Raw genomic sequence first — 9,178 nt, 5'->3', positions numbered from 1 at the left:
CTTACAACTCAGCAGTCACTTTATAACTCTTCCCCACACCCCACCTACATCTTTTCCACACCAAGCAAGGACAGGAGAGGCCAGGCAAGAACCTGGCACCCACAATTCTCCAGCAAGCTGATAGGCTGCCTCCAGTGCAGCCAAGTCCCAACAGATGTAGCCACAACACAGCAGTCTGCAGGCAGGATCAAGATCCCATTTGTGGAGTGGAGGCTGAGGTGCAGGTCAGCTCCAACATGTTTTCCACACACATTTTCTTTGAAGGCTGCGAATTAATTATGCATGGACAATCTCGCTGTCATTTCAGATTCTCCACTAACATTCAAGCTTTAGCTGTACAAATAGGGGAAATATATTCCATGTTTCTAGCCAGTGTTTTGTGGCAAGCACAGACATCTACAACAGTGTTTGTCACATCAGTGAGCATTGAAACCTTCTACTGTCAATGATTTGTTCAGCTCCTCCTTGAACCTGCTGATCCTGTCTCCACAACTGCCTGTGGTGCACCTCCCCTGACAGGCTGGCAGTGCTCTCCCTAATGCACCCCTAATGCACCATTGGTCTTTTTGCCAGCTAGGGCACTGCTGGCTCATGGAGAGCTTGTTGTCCACCAGGACACTCAGGTCCTTCTCTGCAGAGCTGATTTCCAGCAGGTCAGTCCCCAGCCTGTACTGGGCTGGGGTTATTCTTCCCCAGGTACAGAACCCTCTGTTTGCCTCTGTTGAACTTCAAACAGTTCAGCTTATCCTTTACCAAGAAGCTTTTTAAAACTTGAATTGCACTCTACAACCAGCAGCTCCTTTCCAGGTGTTGCTTATAATATTTCTATTTCCTGTAATGACTCAATCCTGAGAGCCAAGTTTCTGACCAAAAGGAGAGGGATCATCAGGCCACTTAGTCAACTCCAGTGAGCAATCTGCATATGACACTTAACTACTCTGTTTGGGTTTTTTTAATTGCTAGTATTGCAAACTGGCTCTGTGTAATGCACTAAGAAGAGTGTGTTGCCCAAGTTTCTGTAGGAACCCAATTTTGAAACTGCTACATGCAAGAACAAATATCAGCTGTGACTGTGAGAAAAACCATGGGTCTCATCCAGTGACCACAGCTTGCACGTAGAGTATGAGCAATCAGTCAGTTTGACTCTTGAAAAACATACACCTCTCTCACTTACAGGGTTTACCCTACAGGGGGAAAAATAAATCTCTTTTCAGTGTACAAGTAGGACTGAGAATCATTATTCCATCAGTTTGGCCAAAACTTCAAGCCAAAATAATTTTGTTTGTGTGTGTTGAAGCAGTAATTTTGTACAGCTTTCCTTAGATGTGAGTAAGATATCAATCCCCCAAAATGGTATAGAAAGCCTCACACAAAAGCACTCATTTAGTTTTTGAAACTGCAAAACTGATTTTCTAAGCTACTTTCTAGGAAACACTCTGTGAACCGTGAAGAATTTCTCAACAGGAAAAGAGCTGAGCAAAGGGTTTGTGACACTGCAGAAAAGCTCCTAGTGCCCCAGATTTCCTGCACAGTCTGTTAGCCCACAGCTCTTCCAGAACTAGCTCTTCTGACACCCTCCACACCAGGGAAATGTCATAGTCCCCACTGCACAAGAGACAGGCCTTAGATACCCATGCAAAACAAGACCACCAACAGATGATCCTTGGTAGCACCTTCAATGTTGGGCATGAATGCCTCATCACAGGAGAGGAGGCAGGAGCCTGCAAGGGAGATGGGTGGCAAAGAAAGAAAAAAAAAAAAGGGAAAAGCAACAATTACAGTTACATTGTGCAGCTGCCAGATAGGCTGAGGGGTAGAAGGTGAATTATGCCGCAGAATTAGAGGCTGTAACATTGCAGAATGGTAACAGGTCCCTGCACCATGAAGGCACAGGCTGCATTTGAAGATTGTGCTCTCCCTAGGACTCCAGCAGCCTGATACTTTCACTACAAACTCACTTTCTGATAGAATAAAGCAAGCTTTCAAGCATCCATCTACAGGAAATCGTCTTGATGGACAGTATGCTCAGGGAAGTGGTGAGATCACAGCCCCTGGAACTGTTCAGAAAACATGTAGATGTGGTGCTTAGGGACATGGTTTCATGGTGGACCTTGCAGCAGTAGGTTAATTAAGTAATTGGACTCAATGATCTTAGAGGCCTTTTCCAACCTTAATGAATCCATGATTCTATATGTGCATGCATGGTATGTACAGATTACAGAGCTGGTTGATTGATAATTCCCATATTGATAGACTCATCCAGATTGATGGATGTGATCTGTGAAATTCAGATTTTCAAATTATTTGGCCTAAACATGAGATCTGGGGAGAAAAAGGAAAAAAAAAAACCTTATTATTTTTGAGGGATGGACAAGAAATGTGTGAAAGTGGAGTCTGGCCACACTTTCAAAAGATGTGTGGTGGGCTTTCTGTCTCCATTTAAAATTTCTTATTACTATACCAAATGCTTAATGTTTGCCAGTGAAGGCAAACATTATGCCAATCCTGCAGGCTGTTTGCAAGCAGAGGATAACCAGTTCCTAAAAATTATAAGGATTTACAGAGTTTAGGAGCATTTGCAGGATCTTCCTTCTAGTGCTTACAATTTGCTAGAAGCTATTTATTTCAGGGTAACCACAATGCTTTTGTGCAGTTACTAGCCCTGTGCTGGCTGACACACCCATGAGCCTGCCAGGCACTAGAGATGTTCACATGATGATGACACTTTCCTGCCCACACCCCCTTCCTCCCTTCACCCTCTCCATGCAGCACCAGTTCAGGGCCAGCAAATGAGTTCAGTTCCAAAGTACTGCAGTGATGCAACAGTGATTGCATTTGACCAGTCAAACCAGGTAAAAATGATTCCCCTACAGTTTCTTCAGAGTAGCAGCCTGGAATCATGGAATAACAAATGGTTTGGGTTGGAAGGGACCAACCTGGTTCCAAACCTCCCACCTTCCACTATCCCAGGTTGCTCCAAGCTCCATCCAGCCTGGCCTTGGACACTGTCCAAGGATGGGGTATCAACAACTTCTCTGGGCAATCTGTGCCAGGCACTCACCACCCTCACAGAGAAGAATTTCTTCCATAAAATGACAGACTCCATTTCACCAGGTAGGAAAAGGCTTTAAACAAAATATTTATTTAGAGAATATCAGTGGCACTAATTTACATGCTGTTCAATAGGGATATGTGGGTGCATTTGTTACCAAGCCCCAGTAATCAGATGTTAAAGATCACTCATAGCCCACTGGGACTTTGCACAATGTTCTGAGTACTGCAAGCCAAATGTGATGCTGGTAACACCTTCCTCTATTGTGCAATTGCACTGAAGAAATACCAGTTCTTTCCAATTTTCAAGAAAAGGAGTAGGAAAAGAAAAGGATAAAAGGGATTATATAGATCACCTGCCATATCTGGGGGAAATGCACAGTAAAAGAAGCATGATAAATCCTTAGATCAAAAAGGAACATTTCAGCTGTAAGGAATTATTTTATGCTGTTTAAGTCCAAAGAAAAACTACAGCCAGACACACAAATATGATTATGTTGAGAAGGGCTGCAGGTGGGTATTACTAAAACAATGATTACATCAGGAATAGCAATTTAAGAGGAGAGTGAAAGGACTGGTACGAAGGAGTTCCAAAGACAAAAACAACCCGTGACCCCACCACTTGCAACACAGATATCAATACATGGGAACCAAATCCCTTTGGCACATCAGCATTGTGCAGCCAGAAACTTGTGAAACTCGTTCCACTGGTCCCCAAATGCAGCACAGGAGATGCAGCCAGAGCACGGAACACAGAGAAATGACACCAGGCAAAAGTGGGGTTATGGACAGGGCACCAGCAAATTAAGCCAGGAAGAAATTAAATTGAGAGGAAGCAGGAATGGGCAGTTACAGATGACATCGCAGCTCCTGCTGTGAACTCTCTGCCCCAAGAGGGCTCTCAGCCTTCAGCAATTGTCTTTCTGCAGGTATCCCTGCTCTGCTTCAAGAGCGCACACCCTATACAGAACCAGAGAAAGGGCTCAGAGTCCAGCAGGAGGGTCCATTAAAAAATAACGTAATCCAAAGTAACTTGGCTTACACCAAGTTCTGACAATCCCCTAATGACAAAGGAAAGGAAGATTTCTCCATCTATACATTGCAAAAACATTCCCAGTAACTGCCACTGCTCCTTCATCAAGAGCCCCTTTTCCCTTGCATCTCCCCATGCAGCAGATCATGCTCTCCTCTCTCCACAGACCAACATCATCACACAGAGTCATACAATCACACAGCACTATCGCATTGATTTCCAATGCCAATGGCAAAAAAATGGAGTATTCAAACCCAAGTAGCAACAGACATCTCATTTACAAATTACCACCATTTCACAAGACAGCAGGAAAAAATGACCAGTTTGGAGACTCTCATTGAAGTATTTTATTCCCCTCTCTGTTGGTTCACCAGCATAAATCTTACAGTGTGATTTTGGCAAAGGGGAGGGGACAAAAGAGACTCTTTTCACCCTATCTGCCATTTTAAGGATGCAAGACCATCCTCAATGCTTTATGACAAGGTCCACTGGGCTTTGTAGGCAGCTTTTTTTAATTTGCATAGCTGATAAAATGAAAGAAAAAAATCACCTTCTCAGTCCTGCAACATACAGATTTATGTTATGGCATCTGGATCCTTGGGGTAACCTAGCACATTATGCCACCACTTGGCCAAATCAGGAGGAGTTTTCCCCTGCACAGCAGAACTGTTTTAAAGCAGGGCTTGTTCTTCAAAGCCCCTCATGCTGCCTGTGCTGTCCTTCTGATCACAGGGCTTTTGTGTGACTGTCACGGTGTCATAAACATCATGTGAAGGGGGGTGGCTCAAAAAACAGAGTCTTCCTAGAGCTGCAACTCTCCAAAAGCAGTGCTGACAATACTCCAACCATCCCAATTCTTCCAGCCAGCTGGTTATGCACTGGAAAGCACCTGATCTTCCAATTTAAGTGTCTTTTCATCACCCCAGTGGCAAATGAACTCCAGCTCTATAAACAGCACTGGCCTCTCAGCAGAAACTCTGTGTCAGCCAGCCCATCACAGCACATGCAAAGCCCTTTCCATAAGAAGAGGACCAGAGAAGTGCTCAAAGGATTCATGTGGACAGTCAGCAGTAGATAAGGACTGTGTTTGCTCAGACATACACAAATTCATGGTTGACTAAGCACAAAAAAATATGGATCATGCTTACCTGGGCAAGTCTATAAATAATCCCAGTGGATGAAGCACACTGCTGACAATTTACCTGTGGAGCTGAGAGCTGCCGTATCTATCAGACAATTCTAATGTTCACAGATTTTAAGGGGTTGAGTCTTCAACATCAGCAACTGCACTGCTCCTGTAGCATTTTAATAGTTCAAAAGCAATGAGGCAGCTGCCTCTTCATGTACCTTTGTCTCTTCCCTCCCAGGTGAACAATACCAACACTAAATCTGACATGTCTGCAGCTTGACAGAATTATTGTGCAAGAGAGAGGCCTCTCAGGTGCCTCTGGCTTTTTGCACAGAGCCACACAAGGACAAGCCCTGTGGCTGTGCCTGGGAGCTGAGGACATGTGGCAGCCCATACACAGCCACTGGGCCATTATTTGCATCAGAGCGACTAAATTAATAGAAAAACACCTTCAAGAGTCTTCCTGGACAAGATTTCTAGGTAAGAGATAAGCTGTCTGAGATATGGACAGACATTAGCCCTGCATGAAAGAACCCCAGGAACCCACACAGGACCTCAGCATCCCTTCCTGTCACTGCAGGCAGGGTCCAGACATGTTATCCACTTCCCCCAGGGAAAGCTGAACATCAGATTAGGAACACAAATTTGTGTTAAGACCTTGCTCTGTCCTCAGGCACATTAAAGATGATGCATCTTCCACAGCTATCAGGGAGTTACACTGCTCGTGTGGAAAATATCTTCATAAAAGCAGCAATCCCAAGCGCACACCATGAGTATGGGCTCAACCATTCCTTTCATTAGAGATGGGGGAAAAAAAAATACTATTTGTTCTGCATTGGGAAGGGGAACAGGGCATGAATGCCTTCATTCAGCTGCAATTAACCGGGGCTCCTCCTTAGCTTCAGTACACCAAGAGGGAAATTATTTGAAAGCCTCAGCCGACGGGGATAACTGGGTGGGTTTGGGATGGAAGGAGCAAATCTTCCCGCTACGACAGCTTAATAGTACCACCTGGTGGAGAAAGCCAAATTTGCTCAGCTGCTCCAGAGTGGGGCTGCAGAGGGATGCCAGGAAACACTGAAAGATAAAGATGTAACAGGACTATTCAGGCTTATTTTCCTATAGAAACTGAATTTTCACCCCCTTTTCACCAGGCGCTCAGTGAGGGTGAAAAACACACTGGAACCAAGCAGTTTAGTTCAGGTCTCCCACTGCAAACCTACTCCCACGTGGCCAGCAAAGAGGCCCTTGGTGTGGGGCGTGCAGCAGCATCCATTTGAGCAGCTTATTTTATCACCAAAAAAAAAAAAGAAAAAAAAAAAAGGCAGCAGCCTCCAAGGACTTGTCAGGAGGCAAGCAGGCAGCTAGCATCAACCTACACAGTACAAACAAGTGTTTCTCAGTGATAGACATCTCCAAGTAGAGAAATTTCACAGCCGAATGTTTAAAAAAGAATAGTCAAGGCCTCTGAAATTCGAATTAACAAAGGAATTATTTGGAGAATGGCCTGGATGAAAAAGGAAATATGAAAATCTACAGAGCTAGAGGACTAAATAAATTCCTATGTCTGCATATATCTAAGTTTTGAAGTGTTTAATTAGAGATCTTTCTAGAATCTGCAGACAAAATGTTCATTTTTGACAATGCCAGGGTTTCATTATACTTAAGTAGCCTCATTATGCAGTTTCATCCTGGTGTTGAATCAATTAAGCATGGCAGCAATAAAGCAAAGTGGAACTAAAACTAATGTTCTAGTGGGAGCTAAATCACCAGGATTATTCAGAGTGAAATGTTGCTTAAGGAGACCCGGGAGAAGTTTATTTACACTGGCGATTGTCCCTGTACTGTGCCACGCAACCTGGAGAGCCTGACCTACTGCTGCACCCCTCCAAGCAGCAGCAAATTAAATCCCTAAATCATGGGAGGTGTTTGCACTCTCATAGCTAATTTAGGGCTCTGAGTAAACTTATTTTTTATATATTATACAGATAACTCAAATAAATATGTTTTAATTTTATATATCTGAAACAAAATTCTATCTAAATTAATGCTCTAAGGGAAAGACTCATTCAAAACCAGCAATATCTTAACAGAGAAATGGTAAATAACTTCCACTTTTTATAAAGCTGTGCAGTGAAAAATCATGAGCAAGAGTTTTGGCTACTGCAAATCAGACACTGTTGACTTCTATTCAACTACAACAACTTACAGACTCTTCCACAATTTGCCATAGCCACTAATTAGTTTACTAAAGACTCCCTGCCAGTTGTGAACTCCTGAGATGATGGAAGTTGGAGTTTTTTACCATGCAATTAATTTTTCCATTTGCTGTTTTCTCCCCTCCGTGCTCTTGGCTCAGCTCACACTGCTCTGTCTCTGGATCAAGCTGAGCTCAGCTCAAGCATGGTGCTGCAGCTACGTTGTGCTTAGCCCAGGGATTTCTCACCAGATGTTAATACTGTTTATTAAGAGAAGTGATTGTGAACAGAATTGCTCTGAATTTCAGCCAAAATAGGTTTTCAATTGCTCAGGCCTTCAGATCTGCAGGAAAACCAAAGTTTGGGTTTGAAAATGTCGAAGTTTGAAACAGTAAACTGCTTCCATTTGGAAATTCTAGTGGGAGGCAAGTTTGGGGCATGAGCCACCTGGACTCTATCTTGACAAAGGGAAAATCAGATTTTACCTCTGAGTCTTTGGCCCTGGCTATCTTGTCACTGACAGGGGAAGAAAGGTATGAAGCAACCCAACCGGATGCTCAAGCTGCTGCTGTGGTGTCCTGCTGAAATCAAAATACTCTGGTTTCCCACCACTGCTGGCCCAAGGGAAGTAGCTTTTGCAGGGAGACATTTATTTTGTGAAAGCTTCAAGTCAAAAGCTTAGTGCTCCCCCTCAAAAGACAATTTCATGAAAATATTTCCTTAGATTAAGTAATTTTAATAGCATCCCTCTGGATACCGTTTACATACCATTTGCCTGGAAACAGACCAGCTTCCAGTAGGAAAGCAGGAAGTCCTGACCCAGCATCTCCCAATCATCCTGTGAAGACAGAAATGAAATTAATCCCTGGTTGACTTCCCAAAAGTTGCACAATTAGATAGAAAGTCACACCAACTCCTGAGCCAGAAAAATATTAAACTGGGGAGCAGAAAACTACACCACTGCTTCCCCTTTACAGGCCAGCAGGAGCTTGGCCATTGAGCAAGGAGGGACTCAAGGTGTTGGGATGGGGTGAAGGGTTAATGTGGAGGATGGAGGCTCTGCAGATCCTGCCAGGGTGGCTGTGGGCTGTGAGAAGCCAAGGAATTGGGTAAGAAAACAGCCTGGCTTCTCTCACAGAGTCACGGCAGCGATACAACCCTGCAGAGTGTTTCCATTGTAAGGAACTGGCATTTTCTGGTGGAAAAAAAAGTGCTCAGCCTGGAAGAAGTTCTGTAGTGAACACTGCCAGCACCCACTGCAGTCAGGGTGTTTGAGGACCCTCTTGCTTTCTCAGGTATCCAAAATGAAATTTCAGAGCCCAGTCTTGGGCTCCCCTGTTCTCACCCATCTTGGCTGCTCTTCAGCTTTCCATAAGATGGGTCAGCAGCAAACCTTGTGGCCACTGTTCTTTGTGCTGGGGTTGCTCCACATGAGACATCCACAGTCTTGCTTCTTTCCTGGATTTGGGCAGATACAAGGTTTGCAGATCCTGTCTCAGGAGACTTTTTTGTTCTTCCATGTCCTTTCTGCTGTTGTTCAGTCTCTAGGAAAGTAAGTATTTTTCCCAACCCCTCTCATGCTTCATGGGGACATTCACAGCCTGAGGCATCTGAAAAGATGTTAGAAAGGCAGAAGCTGCCCACTCTTGCCCATGCAAGGAGTACTGGAAAAATTTTGCATTTGGCCCTGCCAGCAGTGCTGCTTCTGGACTTTCAGGGGTGCAAAGCATCCTGGTGATGCCTTCTCCTAGAGGACATCCTACATGG

The 9,178-nt window shown here is 44.2% G+C and overlaps 1 long non-coding RNA gene across 3 annotated transcripts; it reads right to left on the bottom strand.

Annotated features, from left to right (window-relative positions):
* Positions 1 to 799: 799 nt before the first annotated feature.
* Positions 800 to 8,295, bottom strand: LOC137473436 (uncharacterized). 3 transcript variants are annotated; one of them, XR_010998794.1, is made up of 3 exons: positions 8,180 to 8,295; positions 5,233 to 5,379; positions 800 to 1,721 (listed from the first exon to the last, which is right to left on the bottom strand). It is a non-coding gene; the product is annotated as an uncharacterized lncRNA (long non-coding RNA). The 3 variants fall into 3 exon arrangements; XR_010998795.1 differs by having other exon boundaries at positions 800 to 863; XR_010998796.1 differs by having other exon boundaries at positions 800 to 863; positions 5,233 to 5,301; positions 8,180 to 8,266.
* Between the last annotated feature and the right edge of the window lie 883 nt (positions 8,296 to 9,178).

This window comes from Anomalospiza imberbis, chromosome 4 (genome assembly GCF_031753505.1).
Source record: "Anomalospiza imberbis isolate Cuckoo-Finch-1a 21T00152 chromosome 4, ASM3175350v1, whole genome shotgun sequence".
Lineage (NCBI taxonomy): Eukaryota > Metazoa > Chordata > Aves > Passeriformes > Viduidae > Anomalospiza > Anomalospiza imberbis.
Note: the sequence above shows the minus strand (reverse complement) of the source record. Positions and strands in the feature narration are given on the sequence as shown.